Source organism: Sceloporus undulatus, chromosome 2 (assembly GCF_019175285.1).
Source record: "Sceloporus undulatus isolate JIND9_A2432 ecotype Alabama chromosome 2, SceUnd_v1.1, whole genome shotgun sequence".
Lineage (NCBI taxonomy): Eukaryota > Metazoa > Chordata > Lepidosauria > Squamata > Phrynosomatidae > Sceloporus > Sceloporus undulatus.
The window spans coordinates 189045779-189064419 of record NC_056523.1 but is presented as its reverse complement, the minus strand read 5'-3'; the positions used below and the strand labels follow the sequence as shown (position 1 = coordinate 189064419).

The window sequence follows — 18641 nt, the reverse complement described above, 5'->3', positions numbered from 1 at the left end:
CTTGCTCTGTGAGTCCAGGAATTGTTATCCAGGGGTTGCCAATAGTAATAATGCTAATTGATTATTGTTATTTCCTGAGTCTCAAAGGTGTTACAAGAGATCTCTCAATACTGATTCTACAGACCAACACAGCTATAGCTTTCAATAATAATAATAATAATAATACATGACTAACAGTTATATCTAATAATAATAATAATTCATGACTAACACAGGTATATTTTTCTTTAATTATATTTATTAGAGTTTTTTCTTTTAAAACAAGAGACATATAAAAGAAAAGACACACTGTAAAAGAACAAACACCATATACTTGACAATAAGGAAATTAGAACAAAAAACCTAAAACTTAAAACATAGTAACTTACTTTCCTTATTTGTCTATCTCCATCAGGGGTAGGCAACCTTTTTGAGTCGGGGGCCAGGTTGCTGTCCCTCAGACAACTGGGGGGCTGAAGCCGGGGGTGGAATTTCCACCCTCCAGGGGTGGAGCCACATGCTGGGGGTGGAGCTTCCAGCTTCTGGGGGTGGAGTCACATGCCAGGGTGGAGCTTCCACCCTCCAGGGGCGGAGCCACACACTGGGGGTGGAGCTTTCTCCGAAGCATCATCATCATCATCACCACCACCACTATCATTGTTACAGCAGACCTTTGTTACAGCACTTTGGAAAGTCACACTGTCTCACCTTCATAAATAATAAAAATAATGAAATAAAACAACAAAAATAAGTGTTATATATTTTTAAAAAATAATGGAAAAAACCCAAGGCAGACCTGAAATGACTCACCTTTCCACCTCCTCCCCCCTTTCTCATTGAGAGGGCATTTTGCAGAAAGAACACCCAGGGCAAGTAGTAGTAGTAATAATAATAATACTAATAAAGGTACAAGCAAGGAAATTACTAAAATGCAATTGAAAATAAACTACAGCAAGCATGCACAGTTTCAACTCAGAAAAGCCACAAGGTGCTCAGAGGGGATTTTGCAGAAAGAAGACCCAGCTAACCCCCTCCCCCAATGAACCAACCTCTAGCCTTGCTGTGGCTGCAGCTGCTGCTCTGGCCCCCCTGGCTCCCTGGCTCTGTACTCCTTCCTTCTTCCTCCTCCTCCTTTCCCTGCTCTTAGGGAAGAGGAAGGCGAGGTGGAGCCTGCTGCAGGCTTGCTGCAGCCCCTGGAGCCCTGTTGGAGTGCTACAGGGGCTGCACCAGGCCTCCTACATGGGCGCCGCCATTTTGTTTTTCAAAATGGCGGCCGAAATCTCACGTGACCTTTGCCATCCTGAGGTCACGCGAGACTTCGGCCACCATTTTGAAAAACAAAATGGCGGCCGGAGCGGTGAGAAAACAGGGAAAATCGGCGGCAATCGGCGGCAGGACTGCGCAGGGGCTGGTAAGAAGGCCTTGGCGGGCCGGATCCGGCCTGCGGGCCGCAGGTTGCCGACCCCTGGTCTATATGATCCTGGATCCGTTAAATCTTTATCTGCCTTTGGTATTAAAATTATTAATGACTGGTGCCATAATACTGGTATCTTCTTCTCCCCATTCATTATTCCCTTATATAATTTTAGCAATTTTGAGATGAATATCTTTTCAAACACTTTATAATATTCTGGTGCCAATCCATCCATCCATCCCTGGTGCTCTCCCATTTTTCAATTTCTTTATTACCTCCACTATCTCCGCCTTCTCAATGGGTTGCTCCAGTAACTCTTTATCTTCTTCTTCTTCTTCTTCTTCTTCTAATTTTTGCCCCCAATTTTCTTCCACATATTTCTCTATTTTATCCAAATGATTTTCTCCTGCCTGATATAATTCCTTATAGAATTCTTCAAAAAATTAATTTTTCTTTCATCAATCTACATATTTTATCAGATTTATCTCTAACCGTATTTATCATACTTTCCATTTTCTTCTTTTGTGTGGACCTGGCCAACATTTTTGAATTCCTATTACTATATTCAAAAAATTATCTTCTTAAATAAATCAGATTTTCTTGTACTTCATTTATTTCCATCTTATCCAATTCTTCCCTTTTTGCCCTTAATTCTACATATATCTGTTTAGCTCTATAATTCTATATCCTTTTCTAATTTCCTCTTTCTTTCTTCTTGTCTTTTCTTAAGATTATTTGTTTCTTTTATACAAATTCCTCTTGTAACTGCTTTCATGGTGTCCCATAACAACCCTTTTGTCACCTCTTTATCATTTATATCCCATATTTCTTGCCATTCCTTTTTTTCTACAATTTCCTTATAATTCAATATCTTAGTGTTTAACCTCCACCTTTTTACTTGTTCATAGTCCTTCTTAACCATTATTTCTACATTCACCAAGGCATGGTCCGTTATTTTTATATTTGATATTTCCGAATTTAATACTTTATTTATCATATTTTTGATACAAAGATATAGTCTATTTTGTTTATGTTTTATGTACAGCAGAATAATACGTATATTTTGCTTCCTCTCCTTTTACTAATCTCCATACATCTTTAAACTCCCTTTTGCTCATTATTTTATTTAAATTTGTTATATTTTTACTTCTATCCTTTACTGAGAGATTAGATTTATCTTTTATCCTATCCATTTGTATATTAACATCACCTGCCAATACCACATATTGTTCTTGTAGCTTTTCCACTTTTCTTAATACTTTCTCATAAAATTCTTCCTGTTTTTCATTTGGAGCATATACATTTGCCAATACTGTACATATTTATCTTCCCCTAATCCCCCTTGTATTATTATATATCTTCCATCATCATCTTTTAATACCTTTTTAATTACAAAATTACATTTTTTGCAATTATTATTGCTACCCTCCCCCTTGATTTAGAACTTCCAAATGCTTTCTCATAATTACTTGCCCAATTCAGTTTCAGTTCATTTTGTCCATGCTAATGTTGGTGCGTTTCTTGTAAAAAAATCAAATCTGCTGCATCCCTTTTTAATAATGCTTCAATCCTTCTTCTTTTAACCAGCAAACCCAGACCTTTGGTGTTTAAAATTGAAATTTCCAGCTTATTTGACATAATCCAGTTTAATTCTATTTCTAATGGCTCCAATTAGTGCTCCCCATATCCAAATCCCATCCTCTGTTCCCTCCTTTCCTCCCCCTTCCCCCCATGTCCATTTCACCTCCCCACTTCCATGCACTAGGGCACTTTGCCCTAGCCTCAGTTGCCAAAGCTACCCTTGTGGGGAGGGGTGGCAAAGAGATCCAAAGGCCCCAAACTGCCCTCCCCCGAATGCTCATGAATATAACACTTTTTTTTATTTGATTGTAGTAGTTGTTTCTTCTATCTCCAAATTTCCGACTCCTGCAACTGCTCCCAAGCTTTCTTCTCCTCCAGTCGCTGCAACCATTACTTATTCTGTCCAGGTGTTCTCCCGCTCTCTCCAGCTTCTTTTCCCAGGTCCTCCAGGCTTTTTCCCCTCTTCTTTATTTATCCCCATTCTTCCAATAACTGCAATCCTTGTTCCACAGAGTCGACCCTAGATAGGGTTGCCATAACCCGGCGGCCCCCGTGACATTCACGGTTTCGGGGGGCCCCTCCCGGTCACGGTCCGGTTTGGGCCCCCACCCGTGCCTTGTTCCCGGCTTGGGGGGTCCGCTTCGGCCATTGCCGCTGCTGCGGCGCCGACCCATCTCCTCCTCCTCCTCCGGCTCCACCTTCCTCCTCTTCCTCGGCTGCCACCGCGCCCCCACTGGGAGAGCTTGCGCACTGCCCAGGCCTCAGTAGGGGCCAGTGGCAGCGCGCGCGCCTTCCCCATTCCCTCCGCGCGGCGCCTGCTCCATTCCCTCCGCGCGCGCGCGCCTGCACCATACACTCCGCGCGGCGCCTGCACCATTTTCTCCGCGCGCGCGCGCGTGCTTGCCCCGCTTCCCTTCCTCCCGCGATCCTGAACCTCCTTCATGTCAAAATAAATATCTTAAAAGGACTGAAAGATTCTTTGTTTGGTTCAATGGTGATTTTGAGAGTTGAAATAAGTTACAATTATTTTTATTCAATTATATTTACGTTTATTTGCAAAACATCTGCCATTTTAACATTATGGGAATTTTCTGGGAATTGTGACTGAATATTCCGTGTGATCTGGGGGGATTCAGCGGGTTTTGGACAGACATTTCCGGGAATTATCTTCGAGGCTTGTTGGCAACACTGATCTTCAAAGCCAAAGGCTTTATTTCACAGGATCAGACCAAACATTCCCGCAGGGGGAGCAACTTGGACAATTATTCCAGCCCACTCCTGGTAACAACAGACAAGAGGTCACAGTGTAATTGTGACGGAAGGATGACATTCAAACATCACCATATAAAAGGCAGACTCTGGGCCTTTTGAAAGCCTGGGAAAGCCGGACAAAGCTTGCCCACAGACCGTAGCTACTGTTTTTGCCCCTGCACACTTGTGAAGTGGGACTTGTGGCGATGGATACGGTCGATCTGATTGCGTGCTTTGGTGTCCTGTGTTTAGCCGTGTTCTGCTACCGCCTCTTATCTTTTGTGACTGCTGAGTGTCAGGTACAGTAATTTGTCCAGGGTGGGTGGTCCTGCCTACCCTAATGGGACGACATGGCCATTTCAAAACTCGAAACTACAGCTCCCGGCCTGCCTTGCGGGGCGGAAGTGGTCCTGATTGGCTGCCACTCTGGGATGGATTTTAAAAACACAAAACCGCTTCCCACATATATCCGCCTTTTCCCCATCCCGACAGGAAGAACCTGTGGACAATGAGTCGAAGAAGACCAAAGCCACAAAGAAGCGTTGAGCAGCTCCGTGTGGAACCCCCAAGAGCCTGTCAGTTGAAGGGGATGGTGAAGGTTCTATGTTAAGAAGACGTCAGCGATGATGGAACCTCACATGTAATGGCATTGAATACTGTAAATCAATTCATTGAAGAATGCTAACTTTGTTATTTTGTAGGGAGGGGGGGAAGGGGGGGACCGGATGTGACGTGTGAGGCGAGGGAGGAGGCCCTGCCCCCTCCCTCCCTTCCCGGCCCAACTGAAATCTGGGCGGGGTTCCCTTCGCAACGTTCCCGCAGGGGGAGCAACTTGGACATTTGGGCTGAAAGGGACTCGGAAGCGATTACTGTGATTTTGGGAGATATTTCTACAATTCAGTTATAAGTCATTTATCTACCCTGACTCAACCCCGTTTAGAAAAACGTGTTGGTTGGAAAATGAAAGGTGACTGGAGAACACCCCTCTCCAGGGGCAAATGGTCTCTCCCAACCCCTCCTCCTTCACCCACTGACCGCTTTCTGTCAGTCTCCCCAGCCGCCCCGCCCAATTTTCAGAGCCCGCCGTCCTAACACCGCCTCACCCCCTCTCCGCACGGAATGGTCTCGCCCCCAGTGAAGGCGGCGCCGGGTGACAGCATCAGGCGGCGCCCTGGGCGGAACCAAGTCTCGGGAAGAGAGGGGTGTTTGTGTGCGGTAAGGTGAGCGCGGGCGCCAGGTAAGGATGAGGGTGGGGCTGCATTGTCCTGCACTGCTTTGTTGTCATGTGCCTCCAAGGCGTCTTCAGATTTATGGCCACCCTCTCATGGGGTTTCCTGGGCAGGATTGGTCCAGAGGGAGTTTGCCATGGCCATCCTCTGAGGCTGAGAGAGTGTGACTTCTGGCCCAAGGTCTCCCAGTGGGTTTCTATGGCTGAGCTGGGAATTGAACCCTGGTCTCCAGAGTCATAGTCCAATGCTCAAACCTCTGCTCCACTAGCATTATTCAAAGACACAGCAGTGTCAGTCTGTAGAAGAGAGAGATCTTGTAGCACCTTTGAGACTGAGGTCCAGAACACACACTGCAGAAATAATCCAGTTTGAGACCCATTTAACAGCTCTGGCTCAGTGCAGGGAATCCTGGGAATTGTAGTTTGTTGTGGCACCAGAAGTCTCTCTGACATAAACCCATGAGGCCCTGGATGGGGCTCCGTGATCGCGGAGTCCTCCCAGGCCTGGCTGGGGCTTGGAGGACGCTTCCTCCCAAGCCCCAGTGAGGCCTTGGACAAGGTTTAAAAATGTAGGACCTTTTTTTTTATTTCCTGGCCAGGAAACAAAACAAAACAAAAAGCCCTACATTTTAAAACCTTGTCCTACATTTCCCCCGTTTTGGAGGTCCCCAGGAATGGCAACCCTAACCCTAGATCTTCTTCCTGCCCATTGAAATTTTAAGGACAGCGGGTGTCCCCATGTGTAGTTAATCCCAGCCTTCAACAGTGCAAAAGTACATGGCATATTTTCGTCTGTGGGTAGTAATCATTACATATTTCCACTCTGGTTTCTCCAAATCTTAATTTCTCTGGATTTTTTCTCATCATGTTCATCAGTCCCTCCTTCTTATTATAATTAGTCACTCTCACAATGACATCTCTTGGGATTATTTTATTCTTTGCTGATGGGATACGTTGAATCCTCTCTAAATCATCTTCAGTCCAATTAAGAGATGGGGAGATCTGTTGTAGCCATTTTAATATTTCTGTTTTCAAATCGATTCTTCTATCTCCTTTCCAGTTTCTGGTATGTATTTAATAACAAAGTTGATAATCTTGTAAATACACAAGCCTTTTATCTATCTCAGTAAGTTTAATTTTGTTTCTCTGTATTTCCTTCTGATGTGCTTCACGGGCAGTTTTACATCCTTTATTGTCCACTTTTAATGTTTGTATATCTTGATGTATTTGTTTACTGTTTTCCTGTAGATCCCTGAATTTTCCATCCTTTCCAGTTGCATCTGTTGTTGGAATTGCTTTGTCATAGCTTCTCTCTCCTCCTTTATTGCCTCCAAAAAACTTGTTTTTCTTTCTCCTTTTATTTTTCCATCATTTCTGTAAGTTTCATCATCATTCTTTCACAATCCATCACTTTTATTTCCATTTCCTTTTCACCTTTCCCCTTCCCTCCCTCCTCTTGCCTCAAGATGGCTTGGATTCCTGTATATCAGCGGTTCCCAACCTTTGTTGGGCTGTGACCCCCATTGGGGACGAAAGTCCCACCCGTGGCCTCCCTGATCGGTTGGGAGGCTGGGAAGGGGCAGGACCTTCGGCCGCCTACAAGCCCCAACGGGCTTTGCGGCTGGAAGTTCTGCCCCTTCCCGGTCTCCCATCCAATTAGGGAGGCTACCAAGGGAAAAGGGATGGGACTTCTGACCACAAAGCCCACTGGGGCTTGCAGTCCCATCCCCTTCTCCCCGCGGTTGCCTGGCAGCCACGAGGAGAAGAGGAGGAGGCAGCCCCTCATCCCTTCCTCCCCGTGGGAGTCTGCACCTGCGAGAAGGAAGGGAGGAGGAAGAGGCAGCCCTCCCGTCCCTTCCTCCCCGTGGGTGTTTGCACCCCTGGGAAGGAAGGGGGGAGGATGAGGCTACCCCCCATCCCTTCCTCCCTGCAGGTGTCTGCACACGCAGGAAAGAAGGAAGCGAGGAGAAGGCGCCCCCGTCATTTCCTCCCCACGGGTATCTGCACCCGCGGAAAGGAAGGGAGGAGGAGGAGGTGGCCCCCCCGTTCTTTCTTCCCCGCGGGTGTCTGCACTTGCAGGAAGGAAAAGAGGAGGAGGAGGAGGCGGGGGCCCCCCGTCCCTTCCTCCCCATGGACCTCCTTGCCTTTTGCTATCCTGCATGACGATGTCTTAATTCTAGATTTTTTGCCTTGCTAAATGAATTCTCTGATGTCTTTTGTCCATTTCTTAAAAAGCTTGTCAGCTGTCATAATGGGTATAGATTGGAAGAGAAAAATCATCTTGGGGATCAAGGCTACCCTGCCCAATAGTGAGAGTTGTAACGTCTTCCATTTTCTTAAATCCTCCTGTATATTACTCCACACTTTGATATAATTGTTTTCTAGTTCAGAATTTTAGTTTGTGATGGTCATCCCCAGATATTTGATTTTTTTGTAATATTTATATATCAGATTTTTTCTAGCGGAGATTTCTCATCTGCTTTTGAGAGATTTTTTGTCATTATACCGCTTTTTGTTTGTTGATCTTAAATCCTGCCATCTCACAAGCTTTATGTTAGCCATAAATTTTTAATACTATTTGATAGGTTTTCTAAGAAAATTACAGTGTCATCAGCAAATGCCTTTAGTTTAAAGTGATGATTCTTAATCTCTAGGCCTCTAATTTGTTTGTCATTTCTAATTTTCCTTAACAGAATTCCTATCATCAAACTAAATAAAAAGGGAGAGAGGGGACATCCCTGTCGGGTTCCTTTATTTATTTTACAACCTTGTGATCTTTCCCCATTAATACTAACTATTATATATGGCACTGACCCATTTTTGAAGCATAAAAAGTTTTCGAATGTACTAGGGCTGGGGATTACATTCCCGGGTGACAAGGGTGCCCTAGGAACAAAATTATTTCCACCTATACCAAAGGCCACCAGGTAGGGCAATTTTTTCACTTTTACTGAAGGTCCGCGGGTATGCAAATTTTTTCACCGTTCCAGAAGTGACCCTCGTTTTGGATATTTTTTACAGTTTCCGAATGTACTAGGGCTGGGGCTTGCTATCCCGCGTCGCAAGGGTACCCAGATGAAGAAATTATTTTCACCATTCCTGAAGGTCCTCAGGTATGGCAATTTTTTTACTTTTACCAGTGGTCCACGGATATAGTCAATTTTGCTCCGTTACGGAAGCGACCCTCGATTTAGATATTTTGACACTTTCCGAATGTGCTAGGGCTGGGGATTACTTTCCTGGTTTACCAAGGGTGCACTACTGTGGAAATTATTTTCACCTTTCCGGAAGGTCCCAGGGTATGGCAATTTTTTCACTTTTACCGAAAGTCCATGGGTATGGGAATTTTTTCACTGTTCCCGAAATGACCCTCGATTTGGATATTTTTGACCATTTCCGAACGTAGTAGGCTAGGGATTAGTTTCCGGGTCCCAAAGGTACCCTGGAGAAGAAATTATTTTCACCTTTCCCGAAGGTCTCCGGGTATAGAAATTTTTCACTTTTATCGAAGGTCCACAGGTATGAGAATTTTTTTACCGTTCTGGAAACGCCCCTTGATTTTGACATTTTTGACAGTTTCAAAATGTTCTAGGGCTGGGGATTACTTTCCCAGGTCCCAAGGGGACGCCGGTGAGGAAATTATTTTCATCTTTCCCGAAAGCCCCTGGGTATGGCAATTTTGTCACTTTTACCAACGGTCCATGGGTACGGGAATTTTTTCACCGTTCTGGAAGATACTCTCAATTTGGATATTTTTAACAGTTTCCAAATGTACTGGGGGTTGGGGATAACTTTTCCAGGTCCTAAGGGGCCCTGGTGAAGAAATTATTTTCACCGTTCCCAAAGATCCCTGGGTATGGTAATTTTTTCACTTTTACCGAAGGTCTGCGGGTATGGGAAATATTTCACCTTTCTGGAAGCGACCCTTGATTTTCATATTTTTGACAGTTTCCGAATGTACTAGAGCTGGGGATTACTTTCTCAGTTCCCAAGGGGACTCCGTGAGGAAATTATTTTCACCATTCCCAAAGGTCTGTGGGCATGGGAATTTTTGGAACATTCCGGAAGAAACCCTTAATTTGGGTATTTTTGACAGTTTCCAAATGTACTAGGGCTGGGGATTACTTTCCCGGTCCCAAGCTTGCTATTATATGTGGGACATCCCATTCCTAGGCTTGATATATGGTCTATGAGGACCAACAACTTACCTATAGCGACGGGATGCCCCCATATACCACATGAGTTATCTTACAAGGCTGTTATATTAGTTTTAATTGACCACTGAGGAAGATGCTCCAGTCGAAACGCATTTATTATTATTATTATTAAACTTTATTTCTATAGCGCTGTAATTATACACAACGCTGTACAAAGTCGGTAAAATTAGGAGTAAATAAAAGCCTGCCCAAGGCGTACATTCTAAGATAATAACAATTAAAAGAGGAATAGATAAAATTACCATATAGAAAGGAAAAAAACAGATTAAAAACATCAAATATCAAACAAATCACATTACATCACATCACATCAAATATTGTCAGACAGCCAGATGACAGTCACAAATTCCCTGAGAACACTTCCCTAAACAATATAGTTTTCAGCTCAGCCTTAAAGCTGGTTAGGGAAGTGATGAGCCATGCATGCAGAGGAAGAAGGTTCCAGGAATGAGGGGCAGCAAGAGAGAAGGGACGGATCCGGGACGGGGCAGAGAAGATTTTGGGTTGAGAGAGGAGACTTTGGCTATCTTTTAATTGTTATGGGCACACTGTGTTATCCCTCTTCATTTGGTATCTATTGTGCACTCTCTTACTAAGTGGACATACTTTATCATCTCTTTCTATTCCATTTTGAGAGGCACAAAGGAATTGGTATTTTGTGTACTTTTTTCATGGGATTTGCAGTTTCCCAGCCCAGTACGCTGGATGCCAGAAAATTACTGTAACTGCATTTTTGGGAATATTTTAGATATTAAAACTTTCTTATGTATTACTGACTATTTTCCCCTAGACCTTTCTGTTTGCCATACTGTGTGTGAGGGGGTGCCATTCTCTGCTCCGCTTCAGGCAGCAATATGTCTTGGGCCAACTGAAGATATCTAAAAACAAAACAAAACCAACCCAAACTTTTCCTTCCGTTAATGTTCATCTACTTTCATTTCCTCTGCAGTGCGCGAGCCAGAACATGCCAACGTTGCCAGCATGATGCCTTGCCTTAAATCAGGATTCCAAGTGGAATCTTGCTGAGCATGTTAAGACGTGTTCATTTCATAATCTGGGTCCACTTGCCAAGGAGGTCAACGAACAGGGAAATCCTCTCACAGGAGTGTGGGAATGAGGAGGAGTGTCAGGCAAGAGTCTCAGTCCACTTCCTGGCTGAATCATCCGAGGGAGTCATGATTTAACAGGAGATAAGAAGGCAGTGCTAAGACATTTGCATGCTTGGAAAAGCAATATCTGAAGACAAAGCAACAGATATTTATTTCCACAGGCCGCACCTTCTGTTTGACCTGACAGCTTGGGAGTGTGGACGTTGCTGACATGACGACTGTGGACATCATAGCTCTGATTGGAGTTGCGTCTCTGGTACTACTGTATTCTGTTACCGCCTGATAATCTTCTCTATCTTGGACGATGGGGTAATCTCAGCTAGGGGGCTTGTCCAGGGGTGGATAGGTGGGTCGCGCAATTGCGGGTGAGCTGCCTGCCCTAATGGAGTCACGAGGACATGGGAGAGCCACGTGTCAGGGCCGTTTCAGGGCTCTGAACTACAGTTCCCGGCATTCCTTGCGGGACGGAATTGGCCCTGATTGGCCTGGGCTTGATTTTAAAGGCACAAGCCAGTAACCCGCCATTTCCCCTCTTCTGTCTCCTCCACAGATACCCGCGACGAGTAAAGAGACCTATACGTCCGGTAAAAATGGTCATCATGAGAAACAGACAAGACATCTGAAAAACCATCACCAATGAGGGCAAGCCGACAGATCTGAGAGGCTTTAAATAAATCCAATTGTATGATACCCTTCTGTTATTTTGTGGAGGGGGGGGGATACAGCTTCTGGCCTCTTAAGATACGCGTGTCATTTAAACAGTATACCTCCAAAGTGACCCAAAGCAGCTCTATTTTAGCCTGTCTGTTCGGGCCCATCTGTCTTTAAAAGTAACTACAGATGCAAGCCCACCCCAGTATCTAATTACTATGGCTACCTTATAGTTGTCATTTTAAAAAGCAACACTTTATGATCTTGTTTCTGAAAATTACTAACTCAGACCTTGTTAAAAAAAACCCACAACACTGTAAATATAAGAGCCACAGTTTATAACTGTAAAGAAATATGTGAAAGTAAAAGTTACACCACATACAGAATGCTATTATCCTTCATTAAGTTACAATTTTCCTATTTCTTGGAAGGATATGGTTGCAATAGCAATTTGGACACAGTATGGAAAAACACAAAACAAAACTCTTACTTTCCAACAGGGGGCAGCCAGAATACACCAAAATATACTCAAAGGGCATCTCCCCACCACCACCATCTTAAGCCTGGTTTATATGTTACCAGTTAAGTACAACTATTAATTATGCAATCTTAAATCAGAAAAGACCGCACACCTTGATTCTGCTTATGCAAAGACTTGTGGTTCCCTGTGGCTTCTGGCTGCGTAATTCAGAGCTTGAAAGAAATTTGTTATAAGTAACTACTGTAGTTAATTACAATTATTGTCTCCCCAACTAATAGCAAGGTTCAGGTCTTCAAAGGTACTTTTAACGGTTTATAATAATGATATAGCATAAAGGTATAATATAAAGGTACATTGATAGGTAAAGTAACATTTGGTGAGTAAACATAAAAGGAAATTATTGTTTATTCTGTAGTGAATTTGGTAAATGGATAAAGCATTTAATCCGTGAGGAGATAGAGATACAAAGATTCCTCAATCAATTAAAAGAAAACGAAATACAGAAAGAAACTTTGGAGATGAAGTAATATATAGGAAGTAATATATGTTTCTATGATTTTTTTTATTCCAGTAGTTTTAGTAGTCAAATTGTGTTACGTTTTAGTTTTAGTAGTCAAATCGTGTTATGACTTGTGTAATGTATATGATGTGTTGGTTGTGACTGTAATTGTTGGCATAAAAAGTGAATTAAAAACAATATTTAAAAAAAACAAAAAATATATTGTCCCCACGAGAAAGGTATAATTTAGTTACACCCCCCAAAATGACCTTGTAAAACTACAAATTCATTCTATAGACTGGAGCTACAGCACTGAAAGAGGTGTCAAACTGCAGTATTTTTATAATGTAGAGGCACCCCTCATCTTACAAATGTAATGTACAATGAAGTGGGATAAGATCACCCTTTCTGGGGTCTAACTATAGTGGTGTTTTATAGTTACATGTGGTGCTTGGCCTCATTACTTAGGTGTGCTTTATATCACTGGCCAGCTGCTTTTACTACTCTGATATAGGGCTTTTTAAAGACGTAACTGTAGTGGTGGTGGATGGCTCCCATTTCATTGGGGTGAAGAATCTGCTTTGGGTGTACAGTATATAAGCTATCCAAGGTGCTGAACCTATTTGGGGAAAGAGGTTTCAGCATTTCAAACAACTTCTTTTACGTTTGGACTAAAGCCTAGTGTGGATTCATCATTCCTACTGCCATCCCTACTGCTGCTGGGTAAGTAAAAGGTAACTGTGGCACAGTACAGACCGCCCAAAAAGGGTGGCCTGCCGGTGCCTGTTTTTCCGCCAAAGGGAATCTTCAGCCGCCAAAGAGTGTGGCTTCCTACCAGCGGGAAAAAAGCCCGCAAAAAGCAGGTTCTTTTTACGCTGTGGCGGTGGCGTAACAAGTGCGCCATTGACACTTAACGATGGCAGCGCCCATGTATACAGGGCACCGCCATGGTTACACCCTTGTCACGTGCGAGGGTTGCAGGGCATGTGGGCACTCCAGCCCCACCCACCCCGGCAACCCTTGCATGTGACAAGGGCGCCTGAAAGGCCAGTATGTACCGGGCCCATGTTCTGTTACTTTTGAATAACTTTTGAATAACAAAGAAGCAAAGAATTAATGTTAACAATTGTAACAACAGCTAGGGTGGTTTAGTGGCCTTGAACTAGGATACTGGGGAGGCCCGTTTCAAACCTCCACCCAGCCATGAAAATCTACTGGGTGACTATGGGAGCAAGTCGCACTCTCTCAGCCTCAGGGGAAAGCAAAAGCAAACCTCCTCTGAACAAATCTTGTCAAGAAAACTCCTTGATAGGTTTGCCTTAGGATTGCCGTAAGTCGAAAATGACTTGAAGACACACAACAAAAACAAACAACAAAAGTAAATCAGCCACCAACTGCTGTTAGGGCCTTGGCACTGTAGCTAGTTACTTTTTGCAAGTGCTGTAGGTCCATATATATTTATCTGCATATGGCTGCTTCAGCTATTAGAGACTTCTGATGGTGTACATGCAGTTAACCCATAAGCTGGGGAGAAGTGTTTCCTAAAAGCTGTTTGCTATAGGGGACTGGCAATGCCCCGCCCATTTGTTTAAATAATAATCTTTATTAAGTTTTAAAATAAGTTAAAAGACAAAATAAAGTGGTGGGGAGGCAACAAAAAAAAATTACCTGGTGGTGCAGCTTGACCCGCACTGTGCAGTGGGCCATACACATTCTGCCCGTCTTGGGAGTGGGCCGTGTGGGCAGAGGGGCTTTGACCCACTTAGTGAAAAAGCGGGACTGAGCCACATTTTTCTGCCCATCCACTTGGACCCTCCATTGACAATTCTTATTTCCGGAGTTTAAATTTCATATGACTAGGCTAAAACTTATCCTGTGGGCCTGCAATCCTCTGCTTCTTACATTGTAGAAGTTTTTTTAATGGCTAGCTGCCTTGTTTCTAATAAAAACAAGTTGGGAAAGTGTTGTTGAACATTGTGGTCACAATCCAGTACGTAAGCCAGTAGTCTTATGCACATTTAACTCTGTGTTCTATGGTGGTCTATGCACTCTTGCCTGGAACTAAGCACCACTGCACATAGTGGGAGTAAACATGAACTGGATGGTGCCATTAGTCCCTTGCAAATGGGAACACGGTGCTTTTCTCTAGCATCCGTTACCAGCTTTGCCAATCTCATGCGTTCAGCTTCCTGCCAGAAGACAGGAAATTGAGTCAGGCACTTGTAAAATGCAAACATTTCCACCCTGTTTGATTAGATTTTAATTTCTGTGCCTCTCAAACTTGTGGAAAACACTGATAAACTAGAGGTAACTATGTTAACTTAACTGATAGGAACTTGGTACATAGACTTGGTGATATAAGCCTGGTTAATTTTCTAATGATTTCAAGAATATGGAAAAAGACATTTGGTTTCTGAAATCGGTTGTGCACGTTCATGAATCTTATCTCTATAATCTTCATCAAGTCCCTATTTCTTTAGCCACAAAATCAAATTAAGCAGAATCACAGACACATACACACAAACACAAAAAACTAGGCTGACTTGGCATTTCTGTAGCAGAACATCCCCTCCCAATCCTGCACAGTCAACCTGTGAGACCCAAAAATATGCAATGAATTTCACAGAGAAACAGGGATCTGCACCTGGGTCTTTGTCCCTGGTGGCAATTTGACACTAGGCTGCCTCTCACCTCAGACCTCTTTTCATAATTTGCATCTCAAGCTTTCCCCCCTTTTTTCCTCTTGGTGTGTTGTATACAGGAGCTAGTGTGGTGTAGTGGTTTGAATGTTGGACTATGACACTGGAAGGTAGGGTTAGAATCCCAGCTCAGCCATGTAAACCCATGTAATTTACATGTAATGTAAATTGTACTGTTTTTTAATGCTGTGAGGCTGCTCTGAGACAAGTCCTGGGAAAAGAATGGGATACAAGTGATGATGATGATGATGATGATGATGATGATGATGATGATGATGATAAACCCACTGGGGTGACCTTGGGCAAGTCACACTTTTTCATCCTCAGAGCATGGAAGTGACAAACCTCCTCTGAAGAAACTTGCCAACCCCATAGGGTCACCATAAGTCAGAAAGGACTTGAAGGCACACAACAACAACAACAACAACAACAACAACAACAACTGTTCCAAACATTGCTGCAAAAGTGTGGCTTTATGCATCTCCCTTCACTGACACTTCCCTTTGAATTTCCAAGTAATTGTGGAGGAAGAAGAAAGACTGCAGCCTACTGCAGGATGCTTAAGAGCCAAAGCTATTGGCTTTTATGTCCTGCTTTGGGCTTTTCGTAGGTATTTGTGTGGCCAGTGTGAGATAAATCATGCTGGTCCAGCAGAACAGAGTTGAAAGATCTTTGGTCCTCCAATTGTTTTAAACAACTTCCAAGAAACTTTACCATGTGCCTTCTGGGAGAGGACTAACCAAATTCCCCTCTGCCCCTGAGTTAAGCCCTTGGTCCCAACTAGAAGGGGTCTTCATGTGTTCTTAGAAATCAAGAAGTGAAGGTTTTCCTGACCACTAGCTACTGTCTGTAATAATGAAAATTGATGAAGCACAATTGCTCCTGCCTTTCAGGCTAATGGCTGCTGTTTCCTTATCCTGCATTCCCAGCCCAAGTCTTCTTTAAAGTATTTGTCTCTCCTTTCTATAAAGTCTATATTAAGTTTTAGCTTTAATATAGAGGCATGAATCGTGCATCTTTCCTCATGTTGTGAGATTGCAGCTCCCAGCATTCTTCGCTACTAGAGCTGATGGAATGTGCAGTCATGGTTCCCACTCCTGCTCTAACAAGAGGATGGGTGGAAGTCCAAGACTACCTGGGACTTTTTCACATGGAGGAATGTATCACCATCCTGAAAGAAGAAGAAGGGGAGGGCAATCTGAAAATGCAAGAAATTACACAGTAGCTTATCAAACACACAGACTAACACAGCATCTATCCGAAAGAGAAAGCAGTGCGAATGTGAATGAACTCATCACATGAACACGTATCCATCGGCTTCTTGATTTCAAATTCACATGTTTGCACATTTACAGGGAGGACAGGATCCCATGGCCGAACTGGAGATGCATTTCATACTAATGCAAATGTGAATTTACTGTGAATTTGCAGTGAAAAGGATTTATAAATTAAATATTTTTCCAAATTCAGCTATTCTTGGGATGTCTCACGATTGCATCTGGATTGTGTTCCATTTGCGTGCGACATCATTTGAAAATCTTTTGCGAAATTACGTGAAATATCTTGGATGGCCCCAGATTAATCTTTGGTTAACCTTCCAATTTTCACCGTGCGATAAATTCCCTGGAAGTCATACAAACTTCCCTGAAGGAAGAATTTTCTTTTTCTCCTTCACTTATGAGAAATGGCTCCGCTTGCCCACGTTGAATCACTTCCTGGTGGCTTTTGCCTCAGTTAGCAATCTATCCTGATATTCACAAACTGTTCTTCTGTTTCTGGCTATACTGTGACAGCTTTTCTGCAATAAAAACTGTGCAGTCCTATGTGTGTTGATTTAGAAGTAAGTCGGATTAAGTTGAATGGTGCCTACTCTTCAATAAGGGTGCACAGGAGACTGACCTCTTTGAAGCATAGGGATTCTGTAAAAATAAGAACATGAAAGGCAGCCATGGCGAGCTCAAACTATTTGCTCTATTTGCTCCAGTGGTTTGCTCACCAGCCAGATGCCTTTGGGAAACCAACAAGTCGGACATAAGTGCAAGAGCACCCTCCTGCTTGTCTTCCCCAACATACTAATACTGGGGGTAATATATCCTATCCATGACCAGTGGCAATTGATAAAGAAGCAAGTGAACAAGGAATTGCAGCCTGACATCTAGATCCTGTAATTGTCAGATGCTTGAAAAGTGCTTGAAAAGTGGGATTTTACACACAATAAAACAGGCAATACCCTCACAAGCATGGAAGTGGTTTAATGAGGGAAAAAGCTACAGTCATTCTCCCTGTGATGCCAATATTAATAGGCCAGAACCTCTGTCCACAAAAAGGTGGCAGACTGGTATTAGACAAAAGGACTCTTTATACAGCATGCCAAGTTTTCCCCTCTGGCAGAACTCCTGCATCACAATTGTACAAGTGGCATTCAATGGAAGGTTTCATTCAACTGACACCCCAGAAACAACTATCAGTTGTTCAATTTTTATTGTTATTGTGTGCATTCAAGTTGTTTCTGACTTATGGACACTCTAAGGTGGTGAACCTATCATGGGTTTTTCTTGGCAAGTTTCTTCAGAGGGGTTTTGTCATTGCCATCCCCTGAGGCTGAGAGAGTGTGACTTGCCCAGGGTCACCCAATAGGTTTCCATGGCTGAGCCAGGATAATCAAATGCACAGGTGCTCTGTCAGAGAAAAAAAGTTGGCCATAAATGCAGTCGGCCCTCTGTATCCATGGATTCTTTATCCACAAATTCAACCATTCACGGCTTGAAAATATTTTTTAAAAAATATATAAATTCCAAAAACCAAACCTAGATTTTGCTGTTTGATATTAGGGGCTTCACTTTACTTTGCCATTGTATATCATGGAAATTTGGGTATCCATGGGGAATCCTGGAACCAAATCCCAGTGGATACATACCAAGGGCCCACAGGACATGTTAAAATACACTTTATAGTTCTGAGGCTTGATCACTGAAAACAAGTTCTTGGGTTCAATCTTGGCAGAACCTCAATTTCATGTGTTTATCATCCCCTCTAAGCCTCTAGGGCAGTGGTTCCCAGCCTTTTCTATGCCCCACACCTCTAAGACATGTTTGATTCACGTTTGCACCCCCTACAAAAGTAATATTACGTTTGATAATAAAGAAGTCTAATTTTTGAACCACAAACTGAACCACATACAAGACTGAAGTTGAACAAACTGAACAAATTGGGGGCAAAAAAGCTTTTAACTCAGTGCATAAATTGCAGATCTAAATTCAACAATTAGATTCTAATTTATTCAGAGCAAAATGTTAATTGTGAACATAAAATTCAGTGACCTCTTTCCTCCTGCTTCTCATTCACGATTTTGTCAAAATGTGGAACTTTCTTGCTGACTGCAATCTGCAGGTCTGCCTGTGGTGGATTCAGGCGATTCCAAGATTTTGTCTTGACTGACAAAAAAAGAACTGAATCTAGATGCAAAGAAGTGTCTTTGTTGCACAATCTAAGCTATGTCAATGACACCATAATGCTAGCAGAAAACATCATA

General features: G+C 43.1%; 1 long non-coding RNA gene across 10 annotated transcripts; it reads left to right on the top strand.

The window, feature by feature from the left end:
* Positions 1–1330: 1330 nt before the first annotated feature.
* LOC121922447 lies at positions 1331–11469 on the top strand. Of its 10 annotated transcripts, none has more exons than XR_006102158.1 (5): positions 1334–1390; positions 4718–4865; positions 8475–8566; positions 10620–11035; positions 11330–11469. It is a non-coding gene; the product is annotated as an uncharacterized LOC121922447 (long non-coding RNA). The 10 variants fall into 10 exon arrangements; XR_006102155.1 differs by lacking the exon at positions 1334–1390 and adding an exon at positions 4072–4524; XR_006102161.1 differs by lacking the exon at positions 4718–4865 and having other exon boundaries at positions 1331–1390; positions 10941–11035.
* The last annotated feature ends 7172 nt before the right edge of the window (positions 11470–18641 follow it).